The sequence below is a fragment of the Polypterus senegalus genome, chromosome 6 (assembly GCF_016835505.1).
Source record: "Polypterus senegalus isolate Bchr_013 chromosome 6, ASM1683550v1, whole genome shotgun sequence".
Lineage (NCBI taxonomy): Eukaryota > Metazoa > Chordata > Cladistia > Polypteriformes > Polypteridae > Polypterus > Polypterus senegalus.
In genome coordinates this window covers 177300480-177317672 of record NC_053159.1, presented here as the reverse complement: position 1 = coordinate 177317672, position 17193 = coordinate 177300480, and the positions used below count along the sequence as shown (strand labels likewise).

The 17193-nt window shown below is 42.5% G+C and overlaps 1 protein-coding gene and 1 long non-coding RNA gene across 6 annotated transcripts in view; one reads left to right on the top strand and one right to left on the bottom strand.

Moving 5' to 3' along the window:
* Window positions 1–17193, bottom strand: part of metap1d (methionyl aminopeptidase type 1D (mitochondrial)) — a 212462-nt gene that overhangs the window by 96213 nt on the left and 99056 nt on the right. The gene's annotated exons all lie outside the window — the stretch shown is intronic.
* The window catches only part of LOC120531845, a 152974-nt gene that overhangs the window by 111694 nt on the left and 24087 nt on the right, over window positions 1–17193 (top strand). The window contains exon 1 of one of the 3 annotated variants that reach the window (XR_005634171.1): window positions 11145–11288. The exons of 1 other annotated variant lie outside the window; for it this stretch is intronic. This is a non-coding gene — a long non-coding RNA (uncharacterized LOC120531845). Of the gene's footprint in view, window positions 1–11144; window positions 11289–12420; window positions 12655–17193 lie in introns of those variants that run through there. One more of the 3 variants, XR_005634169.1, reaches the window with a different exon arrangement.

The following is a 17193-nucleotide window of genomic DNA, read 5'->3' as shown; positions in this document are numbered from 1 at the left end:
TTTTAATAAATTTGCAAAATGTCAAGTAAACTTTTTTCACGTTGTCATTATGGGGTGTTGTGTGTAGAATTCTGAGGAAAAAAATGAATTGAATCCATTTTGGAATAAGGCTGTAACATAACAAAAGGTGGAAAAAGTGATGCGTTGTGAATACTTTCTGGATGCACTGTAGATAGATAGATGTGAAAGTTGCTATATATCATTTAGATAGATGGACAGATAGATATGAAAGGCACTATATTACTCTCAGACAGATACATAGACAGATTGTCTATTTCAGTAGCACCAACTAGGGTGCCACATTTTGATTTACTTTTGAATAAAAATTGTTTATTAAACTGATCTTCAAGCGGTGGGGCGCAGTTGGAACTGCTGCTGTGTTACCCCCTATATTTGTGCTCCCACCTCTTATTCTCACAAATTTTGACTTCCTTCTACATTCTTGATAGGCCAGATGGGATCGGTCAGCTGATCCATATCAATTACATGAGCAAGGGCGCCCCCTACTGTGAAATGTGACGGTATTAATGCTAAATTATAACTAACACCTTACAGTAGACTGGGACGGGCCTTGCACTTATTGCTTCCACAAGACCTTGAACTGGATAAGGTAGAAATGAAATAAAATAAACATGTGGACTATAGCAGTAAGAAAGAACGGTTTTCAACATTTAAAGGCAGGAAATTCTACAGAAGCAAAAACTGGCTTTCTCTTATAAAAACTGGATCCACTGGCATGTGGTTAGTTTTCATTAAAATGGGTTGCGGTTATTTTTCATTGAAATGGTCTTTTTCTGAGTAATCCATTCTAACATAACTACACACACACACACACACTTGACATCTCCCAGCCTGTAACTTTCACGCTGCACACAGGGCCCTTTTATTTGTGGGCTGATTAGATTCCGACCCCAGGCTATGGTCAGCGAGGTCTTTCTTTTTTTTTTTTATTCTCAGTTTCCGATGTCAGAGTCTGCTTTGAGAGCTGCGCCTTTATCATCGCTGCATAAATTAAAAGTAATTTAAGTAAAGTGCTCCCAGTCAAACATACACCCAATGCGGTGTTAATTCAATGATGTATTGTGCTCTAAACAATCAATTACTTTCTTTTGTATTTGCAGAAAAACAAAATAAGGCAAACTGGTTTCTCCAAAAACTGCAAAAATAATACACTGGATAAACATGTGCTAGTCCATAAAAACAAATAAACATACGTGTTGGGTTTCATTCTGCATTCTGTTTTATAAACTAGCAAAAATGAAAAACGGTTGGCTAAGGGTACATTTTTAGACTTAAAGCACTTTCATGAATAGATATAAAAATTTTGCATTTTCTTACCACTTTATGAAAATCCATCAACTGCATTTAATTAACATGTTTAATCCAAGTTTAGGGTCATGGGAAGCTGGAGCCTATCCAAACAGCACAGAAACATCCAAAAGCAATCCTAGACTGAGGGGAGGAGCTTATCCTGGAAGCTGTGGATGTAATTGGACCATGAAAGGGGGAGGAGCCTATCTGGTAGGATCAGACAAGAGGATTAAAACAAACCTGGATGAGGTGGAGTTGTTCCGGTGGCACTGGGCACAAGACAGGAACCAGTCCTGAATAAGGAGCCAATGCTGGCAGTACTGCAGATAAGATGGGAACCAATTGTGAACGGGCAGAAAATTAAGCTGGGAGCACTACATGTAAGATGGGAGCCAATTGTGATACTAAGGAGCCTATGCAGGTAATATCTCACAAAAGGCAGGCAAACAATCCTGGATGGAGGTGTAGGGGGCTCTCAGGATGTACTGTGCACTGGGTGACAGCAGTTTTAAGAGACAGAATAGAATCAGCAGATGGCACAGAACATCAATTACATTTACATTTACTTATTTGGCTGACATCTTTATCCAAGGCGACTTATAACATTTATGTTTTCTTTTTTCGGTTTTCCAATTGGAGCACGGGCAGGTCAAGTGACTTTCTCACAGTCACACAGCGGTGTCAGTAACACAATTTGAACCCACAACCTCAGGGTTTGAAGTCCAAAGAATTAATCACTATGTCACACTGCCTGCCAATTATAAATCCAAAATGGGAGGCTCTGACCTACAGGAAGCAACCTCTGAAACGGATGTAGGAGTTTATGCCGACACATTTTCATCCCCATAAGCAATGTGCAGAAGTGATTAAAAACGCAAATCAAATATTAGGTTATATAATAAAAACGGCTGAATTTAAGTCAAGGGACGTTATGCTCAAACTATATAATGCACTTGTGAGATCACATCTGGAGTACTTTGTGCAGTTCTGGTTACTATGGTACAAGAAAGACAGAGCAGTACTTGAAGCTGAGCAAAGGAGAGAAGCAAGTGCATCCCAGGATTTAAGGACCTAAGTCTACTGTGATAGACTCAGAGAATTTAACCGTTTAGTCTGAACAGAGGGGACAACGTGGGGACCTCATCCAGATATTAAAAATCCTCAAAGGCATTGACAAAGTAGAATTGGCAACAATCATGACCTCAAGGATATCAGTGGACATTGCGGGGAAGTGCATTTAGGAGTGAAGACACGATACGTGAAGAGATGTGGAAATCTAGAAGAAAATAATCAAGACAAGTATAGTAGTAGAAGCTTAACAATCTTGAAGAAGACTCTGGATGAGATATTGGGAGAGCTTAGCTATTAGCTGAACAAGATTGATGGACTGAGCGATCTTTCATTTGTCAAGTTTCTATGTTCTTCTTCCACTATTCTGAAGTAAACATGGAGCAGACTGAGAAACGACTTGTTGAAGAAGTTAGAAAACATACACATTCATATGACGCCTCATCACAACATTACAAAGACAATCAGATGGCAAGCAGCTCATGGCATATCTGGTAACGTCAGCTAGGAAGTGGGCGAATGTGGAAAAATCGGAATGGCAAATACGTTTGCCAAGGGAAGAAGATGTGTAGTAAGAGGAGTGGTGGTCCTGGAGGCCAAAAACTGCCCACATCTTAATGGATCATTCGCTCGTCTTGCATGCTACAAACTCCGCAAGTACCTGTGGTGTGGTGGGACAGAGAAGCAGAAACCGATTTCGACAACGTAACCCACGCCGCAGCCTCTGCATGTAATTGCACTGTAGGCTCGACACATGAGTTTAAATTAGCTTTCATTGTTATAAACAAAAGTCAGAAAGCACTTCTTCACGCAAAGAGCTGTGGGAATCTGAACCAAATACTGAGACATGGAGGAGTTGAAGAAGAAACCTTAATAACCTTTAAGAAGAATGCGGAGGAGAAACTGGGACAACTTAGCTATTAGCTAAACAAACAATACAGGTGGACTAAATGGTCTCCTCTCGCTTGTCAAATTTCTGATGTTCTGAATTATTATTTTTCATACTGTTCTGTTATTACAGTGTGTAAATGTTGTTAATAGTGTTATGTGTATTTATTATTTAGGTATTGTGTATGTATTTCATTTTCTTTCATTCCTTGTGTTCTGTGGGTAGAAGCCCCCCAGGGGGTGGGGCTAACCTGACGTTACTGCTAAAGGACCACCCTTAGCCTTTACATCTCAGGCCAGGAGAGCCGAGTCCAACTGCAGCTTGTAATGCCTACGATACCAATGACGTCGGTCACGAAAACGACTCAGACAAGCCCTTACACAACGCTAAACCGAGCATGAGACAGACGTTTCGTGACTGATGTTGTGGGTGTTTTGTGATGTTGGGGTCATTACGTGACTGACCTCGTAAGTAATGTGGGCTGCAATTACACTCAGTTAGGCCTAGGAGCAGGTCCTTTAGTGGTTGGTTGATTGACTGTAGAAGAGTGCACTTTGCTATAAAAACCTGGACATTGACACAAATAGATGAACTGACACAGACTTGGTCCGCAATAGAAATAAAATCCTGCAGTACTTCTTTATATTCCTTGTTCTGTTCCCCAATAAGTACAAGTCATCGGCAATATACTAACAACCCAATTGTGCTTCACTCACTCTGAATATGGAACCAATGTAGGAAGCATTTTAAGATAGCGAATATTTTATCGGTGGCAACTCTGCACGAGAACCACCTTTTCCCACGCTCTCAAACGTACGCAGTTTTTAGTGTCTGGAAAACATTTGGGATTAAATCACTTCGAGATCTGTACATAGACAACGTTTTTCCATCCTACAAACAACTACACTACAAATGTAACTTTCCAGCAACACATTTCTTTCACTACATTCAAATTAGAAACTTTGTTAAACGAAACCTGCCCAATTTTCCTCACCTCCCTCTATGCCGGAAAAAATATTGATCAGCCCTGAGGACTCAGACAGCATTTCCGTAATATATAAAACTATTTTACAGTCCCTCCCTTTCAAAGATCCAAGAGAAAAGTGGGAAAAGGATCTCTCACTCAACATCTCGGAAAAGGAGTGGAAGGTAGCAATGCACAGAATGCACTCGAGCTCCATATGCGCAAAGCATACAGTTATCCATCCATCCATCCATTATCCAACCCGCTATATCCTAACTACAGGGTCACAGGGGTCGGCTGGAGCCAATCCCAGGAAACACAGGGCGCAAGGCAGGAAACAAACTCTGGGCAGGGTGCCAGCCCACCGCAGGCATACAATTATTCAACTTAAAATTGTATATCGAGCAAATCTCTCTCATTTAAAATTGTCCAAAATGTTTCCAGGGCGAGATCCAACCTGCAAACGCTGCAATCGAGCTCCAGCCTCACTGGCCTTGGTGTCACAATCCCTCCTAATCCAGTAACAGCTGTGTCTGGTGGGCTCACAGAGGGGCTTAAAGTGGAGAAGGACAAACAAACTGTAATGGCCTTTACTTCACTATTAGTTTGTAGACTTGACTTGATCAACTGGAAGAATCCTAACTCACCTCTTTTAAGTCGGTGGATAACTGATGTTATATATTATTTGAAACTGGAAAAATCTAATTCTCACTTAGAGGATCTGTGCAGAACTTTTTCAAAACCTGGCAGGACCTGATAAATAACATTTTAGAATAAGCATTGAAATTGAGGAAGCAGATTCTCTCCCCTTTTTATGTGCCTATATTTAATAATTTAAAGTTTTACTCTGCTGGCCTAGCACTCTTTCTCAGGGGTCTTTTTCATGTGAAGCCTGTAAACCATCAGGACTGATTTTGATCATTTATGTTGGGTAGAATGATCAGTGGGGGCTGGGTGGTCTCGTGGCCTTGGAACCCATGCAGATTTTGTTTTTCTTTATTTTTTCTGTCCTCCCGACCACCGGACCTTACTTTATTCTTTGTTACTTAGTATTGTCTAAACTTATTTTCGTTTTTTATAAACTTTTCGTTCTTCACCATGTAAAGCATTTGAGCTACACTATTTATATGAAAATATACTATTAATGAATGTTGTTGTGAATATATTATATTTATTATTTTTATTTTACGTTTGCTTCTATTTCTGGTATTGCTGTTGTAGGAGTAATGAATTGGACTGGTCTTGTTCACCTTGAATTTCCTTTTTAGCAAATCCAAATTATTTTTTAAAATAAATTTCTTATTTTTAAAGAGTCTGCATTGTCGAGAGGTTTATGACATTCATGTGTCTGGTGACTCTTCCTATGAAGTCAGTAGATGGATTGGGAGAGCAAGGGGGTTCATGAGGTCACTGGAAAGGAGTGTGTGGCGCTCCTGATATTTCTGGTAAAGAACGAAGGTCCAAGTCTTTAGAGTCCTGGTGTTTCCTGTTTTGCTGTATGGTTGTGAGACATGGACGCTATCCAGTGACCTGAGATGAAGACTGGACTCCTTCAGTACTGTGTCTCTTTGGAGAATCCTTGGGTACCGCTGGTTTGACTTTGTGTTGCTCACGGAGTCCTGAATGAGGCACATGACCTGCATTGTGAGGGAGCGTCAGTTACGACACTACGGCCATGTGGTGCGATTACCTGAGGGTGATCATCATTGTTGAGGACTCAAGTGGCTGGACCAGGCCAAGGGGATGCCCACGTAACACCTGGCTATGGCAGAGGGCCATTTCCAGAGGGTGGGACTGGGGGGTTGCCAACCAGGATCCCGAGCTGTTTTGCAGTGTGATGGGTATGGCAAAGCACTGTACCAGTGCACGCTCCCCAACCTGACCTGCAGTGGACTTGTCTCTCAGTCCTGAGGTTTGACACTTGAGGGGCATTTCTTAATATGTTTTGGAACATTTAAGATATTTTTACATTTTTTTAAGGCAGCTTCCAGGCTTAGGCCTGTGCAGGAGTTTGGGGGATCACGTTGCCTGGGGTGAGGCCTCTCTGTAGGAAGGTGAGAGAAGGCCCTGGCTTGGTGTTATGGGTCTTTTACAGACCCTACACCCATTTATGCTATTTGGTGTGCACCTATTCTTCACAAAACCACAGTAACAAAGTGCTGCTTAAAGATACAGTGGAACCTCGGTTTACGAGTAACTTGGTTTACGAGTGTTTTGCAAGATGAGCAAAAATTTTTTATAAATTTTGACTTGATAAACGAGCGATGTCTTGCAATACGAGTAGTATGGATACACTTTGTCTGCTGAGCGTCATGTGATCACAACTGAGCTGATGGTTGTTCTTCTCTCTCTCTCCTTATCTCGCTTACCCAGCGCCTCTCTCTCTCTCCTTATCTCGCTCGCTCGCCCAGCGCGTCTCTCTCTCTCTCCTTATCTCGCTCGCCCAGCACATCTCTCTCTCTCTCCTTATCTCGCTCGCCCAGCGCGTCTCTCTCTCTCTCTCTTCTTATCTCGCTCGCTCGTCTCTCTCTTTTTCTCTCTCTCTCTCTCTGGCAATCGTCTCCTCTTCTCCGTCTGAGTCTGTGTGCCTCACTCATATAGTCAACATCCATACGAGCGTATACTGTTTACTACAGCATTGTGACTGTGTGTGTGTGTGCTGTGAAGTGCAAGTCCCCATCTTGCTCCCCAAAACACGAAGCTGAGTCTCAGTACTTTAACACCAGCTTTATTCAGCTTGAAACAGCAACAGCGCTGTTATTTATTGTAGCGGAATCTTTATAATGTTCCTTGTATGACCCATTGACGACAGGCGCTTATAGCATGTCCGCGATCTTTTCGGATTGGCCTTTACGGCGAACTGCTACAGCACTGGGAGACTGCGATTGCTTTGGGACACTCTTCCGTGTGTCGTCCCGTTGGGTAGAATCCCACATGAGTTTAGAAACTCACTCACACCAGCCATGGTTCTTTTTAAAGGTAAAGTGCAGGTTAATTTGTTTTATGTATTTTTACTTTATATTTTGTATTAATCATTTTTATATGAATAGTTTTGGGTTGTGGAACGAATCATCTGAGTTTCCATTATTTCTTATGGGGAAATTCGCTTTGATATACGAGTGCTTTGGATTGCGAGCACGTTTCCGGAACGAATTATGCTCGCAAACCGAGTTTCCACTATAATAACATCCATACTGTGAGACCATACAAATAATAAAACAAATGCAGAAGTCAAGAACTAATAAAAGCGAATATGTTTTTTTTTTTTAATGTCAGTTGAGTCATACTGTAAATGAAGGTAGCGTCTCTAAACCGGCCTGGTGTAAATGTGGGCACGTGAACTCGCAGCCCCATGACAGACTGACCTCCCTGATGGGATTGACTCTGACACACCGAAACCACAACTTAGACAAGTGAGCAACAAAAAGGGGCAGATGAGTCAACACATAACAGCCATCTCTGTTTGCAATTTCTTCCGTGCTCACAGATAATGTCTTATAAAAAAAATTTAACTTAAGTGCAGCGTCAAACCGATCTGATGCTTTCATTAAGATTTCTTTTTTAGCTGCAGAGGAACATCTGTGAAATCTGGAAATGTACAGGGAAAGGCTCACTGGAAAATATTATGAAAGAAAAATCTGAATACAAAAACCTTTTGGAACACGAGAAAGCAGAATATCTTCCCAAGTTGGCTCTGCCAAGTACATGACAAAGAAATGGTGCTGAAATAATAACTCTGCATAGCAGTGTCAAACGTGACTACTTATTCGCGTGTAAAAGTATGGATGTGAGTGCTATTTCTGTGTCTTACTGCTTCCTTTTTTGTTTTTTCAAAGCCACTGTTTTAGCTTAAATTGTTACTGAGTGATAATAAACGGTGCCATTTGTATTGTTAGTCACTCTTAATAAAAACTACAGTGAATATAAGCCACTTTGTGCCCTGGGCAGCTCTGACTACGTTCATGATTCTCTGTTCAAATATTATAATTTGAATTTCCCCAAGGGATTAATAAAGTTTAGTTTAATCTAACCTAATCTAATCTAATATAACAAGAACATCTACGCGTGGAAGTGTGTGCGTCTGTCTGTCCAGCCAGGAGCAGTGAGGCTATAGCGTGAAGTGCAAAGAAAGAGATTCTGTCGCCAAAGTGAAACTGCCGAGAAAAGAGAAACTCGCTTAGCCACTAATACAATAAAGTGAGGCGAACACATTGGGAAAACGAAACCTCCGAGGAGAGAAAAACTCGCTTAGTCGCTAATAGACAACGGTGGCGAGCACACCAAAAACGAAACCGACCAGGAGCCGCTAATACACAACCAAAGCAATTGATTGATTGAAGTGCCAGAATCCATCTAGGAACCTGGGCTTTTTACAGCACGTATGTATAATAAAAATGCCTACACGTGGAAGTGTGTCTGTCTGTCTGTCCGGTCCGGAAGTGTGAGGCTACAACATGAAGCTCAAAGAGCTGGCAAGGCGGCCCCAAGTTAAGGAGTCGGAAGAAGAAATAAGTACGAGGCTACAGCATGAAGCTGAAAGAAAATGACTCTGTCGTCAAAGTGAAACCACAGAGGAAAGACAAACGAGACAGAAACTCGCTCAGAGCTGATAGACAAGGGGGGTGAGAGCCCGCAAAACAAAACTGCCAACTCTACATTTCAATTTTTTTTCTGATGATTTTAATAGTTTCTACGACCCCAGGCTTTGTACAGCACGGGCTTACACAGCTAGCCTTATATACGTATAAACGGCTACACGTGGAAGTGTGTGTGTCTGTCTGTCCGGCCCGGAAGTGAGAGGTGCAGTCGGGGTAAGGGCTCCACTTCAGAGGAAACAGAAAACTCGCTTAGCCGCTAATACATATTCAAGGCCAGCATGTTGGCAAAACAAAACCTCCGAAGAAAGAGTCACTCGCTTAGCCGCTAACACAGAAACGAGGCGAGCACATCAGCAAAACGAATCCTACTAGGAGGGAGATGCCCATTCAATTACCTGACATCTCTACATTTCAATTTTGTTCTGACAATTTCAATCATTTCTAGGAATCTTTACAGCACGGGCTTACACAGCTAGTCTAATATAATAATGGATGGCAATATTGGCAAGTCATTCTTCTTCTTCCTTAGCTATTTTTACTTTTATATGGAGTTGCTATATATTTTTTTCAACTAGACTTCACCAACAGAGGTTTCGACATCCATATTCTTAACCCACTTATCAAGGGCATGGTCATGAGGAAGCTGGAGTCTATCCCAGCAAAACCATCAGGAACAATCCCGGGACGGGGCACCAGTCCATCACACTTTGAACAAAAACACACACAAAAGGGGGTGGGGGGTGCAGATTAACAATGGCAATTCTACTAAACATCTTATGGCTTTGGACTGTGGCTTCATGTGCATACATACACTATTAGTCAAAACATTTAGACCACCTCAGTTTTTCTTCGAATTTAATCAGTTGAAATGCAATGATTAACCTAAAACGGTGAAAACGTAATCGGTAAACTGCCAAGGGTTTAAAGTTTAGGTTAGCAAAAAACTGGCAAATAGGAGATTACAGAATTAATACAAATGTGCCTTCTTCATGGAACAACTTAATAGGTTACAACTTACAGATGTTCTGCAGCAATTACTGTAAAGTAAATGAAGCCTTGCAAGTTGAAGCAAACAATTTGTACAGGTGTCCCAACTTCTGTTGATTACTCAAAAAGCCTCTGTGTGTCTTAAAGCAGAGTTTGAACAGACTGTGATACTACACCCTCTGAAGTACTACTTGGACAATATTCCAGTGATAATGGCAAGAAAACTGCAACTAACACATGAAAGAGACATTTTTACTCTTAATGTAGTGTAGGCTGTCACACATGTGCACATGGAAGGCATCTAAAGGGCTCAAATGAGGGCAATTCCACCCCAGACCAGGGGGTGGCAGAGCACACTAACCCTTTCTCTCTTTCCTCTGCAGACCAGATATGGGAAATTTCCACCTGGTCCTGGTGACGGCACTTCCGATTCTGGTCCAGATGACTTCACTTGTGGTCACGATAACTTCACTTCCTCTGTCTTTTTTTAAAGCTGCCATTTCTACCTCACCCAAGCAGTTCTGTTTTGGACTACAATCTTTACTTAACTGAACTATCTATGTATCAAGCTTTTTGCAGCCAGGTTCAAGTGTTTCGGGAGGCTGCTCCAAACCTTTTTTGTGGCTCTTTTGTCGTTCTTTGACAACGTGTTTTGTTTAGAGAAATTGGAAAAGAAAAAAAAATTCCAAGTACAGTGAGTCCAGTGGTGTCCAACGCAATCCAAAGGCAACTGGAAACTAGAAGAAACTCTGATAGGACGAGATCTGGCAGAGACAAAGTCACAGGCCAATCAGAAGATGAGTTTCTGAGGGTCACCAGCTTGCGTGATCACAGGCGCCTCACAGCACAACAGCTTACCAGCGCAGGTCGAGAAGAGAAGGTGTCAGTTTCTACTGTGAAGAGGAGACTTTGCAGGTCTGACAGGAGAAGTGGCAGCAAGAAGGCCATTCCTTAAAGGACAAAATAAGGCGGGCAGCAGGGTGGCGCTGGTGCCTCGCAGTTAGGAGACCCGGGTTCGCTTCCCGGGTCCTCCCTGCATGGAGTTTGCATGTTCTCCCCGTGTCTGCGTGGGTTTCCTCCGGGTGCTCTGGTTTCCTCCCACAGTTCAAAGACGAGCAGGTTAGGTGGATTGGTGATTCTAAATTGGCCCTAGTGTGTGCTTGATGTGTGTGTGTGTGTGTTTGTGTGTGTCCTGTGGTGGGTTGGCACCCTGCCCAGGATTGGTTCCTGCCTTGTGCCCTGTGTTGGCTGGGATTGGCTCCAGCAGACCCCCGTGATCCTGTGTTCGGATTCAACGGGTTGGAAAATGGACGGATGGACAAAATAGGGCCTTGAAAAACCGGCTGTGGACTACTGCGGACCTTCTGCTGTCTTAAAGCAGAGTTGGAACAGACTGTGTAAGCTTTGCACACATGGATTTGGGCAGATGAACCCATTCCTCCTGGCGGATCACCTCAAGCTCCATTAGATGGTAAGCATATGTGAACTGCCATTTTTCAGGTCTCCCCACACATGTTCTATGGGGTTGAAGTCTGGGCTTTGTTTGGGCTACTCAAGGACGGCCAGACACTTGTCCCAAAAGGTCACTCCAGCATTGTCTTGGCTGTGTGCTTCAGGTCACTGTCACACTTTTATAAGGACATGTGAAAAACACCTTGGATTGGGCCTGTCAACGATGATGCCCTTTAATACCAAGAGTGGGTAATGTTGACTACAGTTACGCTGCACTGAAATTATTTCATTGACATGTAACTTTTCTCCCGAGGCAGTGATATTGACAGATTTAGTCAGCATTTCAACGCCATTTTGGTTTTAATTTTAACATGCTCAGTTATTTGACCTTCGCATCGTGTTAAGTATAAACTTGGCCTTAGACTTTCAAAAAGCCTTTGACTCAGTCGTCTCACACCAAAGACTAATTGTGAAACCAGAAGCTGCAGGTATCAGAGGTGATCAACAAAACTGGATCTCTAGTTGGTTAACTGGCAGGAGCCAGAGGGTACAGATAAGAGGAGAATGGAGTGAGGTCATCAGTGGTGTACCCCCGGGGGTCTGTCTTTGGACCCTCCGTTACTTTTTCTGATTTAAATTAATGATATCGATTTTGTCATTGTTAGTAAACATGTGAAGTTCACATTAAAATTGGAGGGACGGCAGACATTGAAGAGGCAGCAAAAAGAATTCAAAAAGACCTGGACAAGCATCAGACCCGGGTGAATGGCTGGAAAATGGAGATTAATGTGGAAAAGTGCAAAGTGCTACACGTGGGCAACAGGAACATGAATTGTAAATACAAGATGGGAGACACCGATCTACAGGAAGTGGCCTTAGGGGTTTATGTGGACGCAACATTTTTTTTCTCAGCTAAGCAATGTACAAAAGTAATAAAAAAAGTCAAAGAATGCGTTAGGTGATATCATAAAAACTGTTGAGTTTAAGTCAAGGGATGTTATCCTCAAACTATATAATTCACTAGTGAGACCACATCTGGTGTCCTGTGTGCAGTTCTGCCCACCACGTAACAAAAAAAGACAGAGCAGCACTTGAAGCTGAGCAGAGGAGAGCAACCAAGTGCATCATGGGACTTAAGGACACATCTACTGTGACCAACTCAGAGAATTAAACCTGTTTAGTCCGAGCAGAGGAGACTGAATGGGAGCCTAAATGAGCCACTCTGTTCACACTTTTATCTCAAGGTTTGCCACCGAGCGATCATAGAAGTATTACGCTGTTAAGTTTGTTCAATCCACTTTTCTTAAGAAGGCAGTTCAGTGAAGGTCTGAGCGCTGTTTATGACACCAGCTCTTTCACATTAAGCCTTGGCCGAAGATATGCCCGTAAGTTTCTCTTTTAAATAATTCTTTTGTAAATGCTTGTTAAGTGCATTGGCGATCCTAAATTGTCCCTAGTGTGTGCTTGGTGTGGGGGTGTGAGTGTGTGTGCCCTGTGGTGGGCTGGCGCCCTGCCCAGGGTTTGTTTCCTGCCTTGCCCCCTGTGTTGGCTGGGATTGGCTCCAGCAGACCCCCGTGACCCTGTAGTTAGGATATAGAGGGTTGGATAATGGATGGATGGATGCTTGTTAAGATGTTTATCTGCTACAGTTAACTGATTTATATATAATGTATTTCTTTACTGATAGATAGATAGATAGATAGATAGATAGATAGATAGATAGATAGATAGATAGATAGATAGATAGATAGATAGATAGATAGATAGATAGATAGATAGATAGATAGATAGATACTTTATTAATCCCAAGGGGAAATTCACATAATCCAGCAGCAGTATACTGATACAAAAAAATTGAATTAAATTGAAGTGTAATAAAAGTGCATGTAAAAACAGACAATAATCTTGTGTATTGTTAGCGTTTACCCCCCCGGGTGGAACTGAAGAGTCGCGTAGTGTGGAGGAGGAACAATCACCTCAGTCTGTCAGTGGAGCAGGATGGTGACAGCAGTCTGTCGCTGAAGCTGCTCCTCTGTCTGGAGATGATCCTGTTCAGTGGATGCAGTGGATTCTCCATGATTGACAGGAGTCTGCTCAGCGCCCGTTGCTCTGCCACAGATGTCAAACTGTCCAGCTCCGTGCCTACAATAGAGCCTGCCTTCCTCACCAGTTTGTCCAGGTGTGAGGCGTCCCTCTTCTTTATGCTACCTCCCCAGCACACCACCGTGTAGAAGAGGGCGCTCGCCACAACCGTCTGGTAGAACATCTGCAGCATCTTATTTCAGATGTTGAAGGACGCCAACCTTCTAAGGAAGTATAGTCGGCTCTGACCTTTCTTACACAGAGCATCAGTATTGGCAGTCCAGTCCAATTTGTCATCCAGCAGCACTCCCAGATATTTATAGGTCTGCACCCTCTGCACACAGTCACCTCTGATGATCACGGGGTCCTTGAGAGGCCTGGACCTCCTAAAATCCACTACCAGTTCCTTGGTCTTGCTGGTGTTCAGGTGGAAGTGGTTTGAGTCACTCCATTTAACAAAGTCCTTGATTAGCTTCCTATACTCCTCCTCCTGCTCACTTCTGATGCAGCCAACAAAAGCAGTGTTGTCAGCGAACTTTTGCACGTGGCAGGACTCCGAGTAGTATTGGAAGTGTGATGATGATTTGGTATGTGCATTGTACTTAAAGCATCCTTTGGATTGTGTTTTGTAGTTTTACAATCAAGAGTGAAAGATTTGCCAGTAAAAGCCTCACTCTGAGCAAGAAATGATATTACTAGAGTTATTGTTTGCTACCTGTTGTAAATTAAACACAAAGACAACGTCAAAGGTTTGGGGGATCCCACCCCGCATAACTTAGGTGTCAGGCGAGTGAATAACGTCTTTACAGGCTGGAGTCCAAAACAGGAACTGATTATAGTAAAGAGGAGGCGGTTTCTATGGTCAGGCGGAAGGAAATGACATCATCAGTATGTGCCATTCTGGAAGAGGAAGTGACATCAAGAGGAGGCAGGAATTGGTGGATCGGAACCGGAAGTAATGATTAGGCTGAGGGTTCTTCTGCTGTTTTGTACAGAGAGAGGAGAAAGAGTTAGAGGACAATGCCAACCCCTGGTCCAGTGGGCAAATGCACTTATTTGAGCCCGTAAACTGTCTCCTAATCAAACGTGTGTGACACTGCTAGCTTTACATGGACACGCAATCATGAGGGCAGAACACAAGGTCTCCAAGCCATCGATATCGTAGATCCAGAAGCATTCTTTCAGCTTAAGGGTGAAACATTAGTGGAAATTAAGAGGAAGTGCATTGAGGACTGATGTCAGGAAGCACTTCTTTAAGCAGAGAGTTGTGGGAGTCTGGAACAAACTACCGAGACATGGAGCTGAAGGAGCCACCTGCACAACCTTTAGGAAGAATATGGAGGAGATGTTGGGACAGTTTAGCTGTTAGCTAAACAAACGGGTTTGATGGACTGAAAGGTCTCCTCTCATTTGTCAAATTTCTTATGTTCTTGTAATACTTTCTGAATCCACTGTATAATATGGATAGAACATTACACAGTATGTGCAAGTACAGGGTGAGCTAAAAAAGAAGTGCCACATTTCAAACGTTTATTCTACAAAAATACTACAAGATAAAATAAATTTCATCACGACACAAGAAAGGGCATACAAAACAGATTTTTTCACTGTGTTTTAAACATGATGTCTTCAAGTTGGTGGCCATCATTAGTGACACACGCTTTGAGACGATTTCTGAACGCTCGCATGACTCGTTCAGCCATTTCAAGGGGAATAGCGGCGATTTCATGGTGAATAGCGTCCTTGACGGCTTCAGGGATTTGAGGTCGGTGTTTGTATACCTAGAAATAGCACGCATTGAGATCAGGCGAACGTGAAAGCCACCTGACACTGCCGCGCAGGGAGATCAGCTTCCCCGGAAACATCTCCTGCAAAATGAAAGTGCCAAAAAAAAAAGAAAGTAAAGATCGCATTGGCGCAAACAAAGAGAAATTATTACTCGGAGAAATAACGAAAAGGTGAATAGAGATTGAATATATGGACATAGGTGACATGTCAGAAGTATGTAAATATTGTAAGGCTTTGAAGTTTAAGTCAAGAGAATTTCAAAAACGGTTCAAAGTAACCATTTATTGGTAACTTTGCAAAACAAATTATTAACTGCTGATGATAAAGATCGTTTTGTCTGTGCTGAAATTCCAAACAGAACTCATTTAAAAGATTCAGCATATTGGGACTCGAAAGATTCCAAATATTGTTTTTACAGAAGTTCTGAAATAAAAGTGAAACTAATGAAATAGCAACAATTCAAAGAAAAAAAATCTTAAAAGTGTGTATCCGGAAAAACAAAAATGGGGGTTGGCAAGCAAAGCGAGCAGGGGGCAAAGCCCCCTAGTATATCTATACTAATAAAAGGTAAAGCCCTCACTGACTGACTGACTGACTGACTCACTGACTCATCACTAATTCTCCAACTTCCCGTGTAGGTAGAAGGCTGAAATTTGGTAGGCTCATTCCTTACAGCTTACTTACAAAAGTTAAGCAGGTTTTGTCTCGAAATTCTACACGTAACGGTCATAACTGGAACCTACTTACGTACATATATACGGCCATAGCCTGCAGCTCGGTCGCCGTGTGAGGCGGAGTTGCGTCCCTCATCGTTACGCCTCCCACGTAATTGAATGCCTGCCCATATAAGGCCGTCTATCAGCAGCAATCCAATAGACACGCTGCCGCTAAACATTCGTGGGTGAAGGACTGTGCTTATGCAAACAAAGATGAGATGATCAGGGATAGAATAGTGTTTGGCACAAACTCAGCGAAAGTGCGAGAGAAACTTTTAAGTGCCGGGTCTTAGCTAACATTAAATAAAGACATCGCAAGATCGCACGAGACAGCACAACCACAGCTGAAAACCTTCGATGCATGTACTCCGAGCGGCTCACGTGAACTGACTGTGAACGCAGTACGCAGAGAACAAGCAAGAGCTCCAAAGAGCGCTGAATAAGAAACGTATTACACAATTGAGAAGGCAGCAAAAGAATATGAAGCGAGTGACGTATATAAGCATATTCATAAGTGCAGCTACTGCAGAAACAAAGCACGGTGTAAACCTTAAGTTTAAATTAAGTTCATAGACCCCTGCCGCTGGCGTTTGTCATGCCTACGACAAATACGATATTCGCGAGATACAAGTTTTAATGAGAAGACGCAGGGTATAAACGAGATTTTTGATCACTTTGTAACGGAGTTAAAATTGCTGTAACGGAGTTAAAATTGCTGGTGAAGGACTGTTCTTATGCAAGCGAAGATGAGATGGTCAAGGATAGAATAGTGTTTGGCACAAACTCAGCAAAAGTGCGAGAGAAACTTTAAAGTGCTGGGTCTGAGCTAACATTAAATAAAGCTGTGGAGATCGCAAGATCGCACGAGATAGCACAACCACAGCTGAGAACCTTCGATGCATGTATTCCGAGCAGCTCACGTGAACTGACTTTGCAGGACTGGGAAAGGTAAACCTTGTCTCAGATTAAGAGAAACACGAGTTGCTTATTGATGCAGTAGAAAAGGAACAACCCTCTGATGCTGAACAAGCCTTTGTAGACATATCAATAGGAAAGCAAGGTGTAAAGCTTAAGTTTAAATTACGTTCATAGACACGCTGCTGCTAAATATTCGCAAGCAAATCCAAAACTTAATACCGGGAATGCCTGTTAAACATCTTAGATTCACGAGTACTGATTTGGGTGGTGATCACTTCGATGAATGAAACCTGTTATCTTTACAACGGTTGACAACAAAGATGAGATGGTCAGGGATGGACTAGACAAACACGGAATGTAACTTGAACACAACACATCCTCCAAATATGAACCTGATTGAAAGAAATAATGATAATCAAA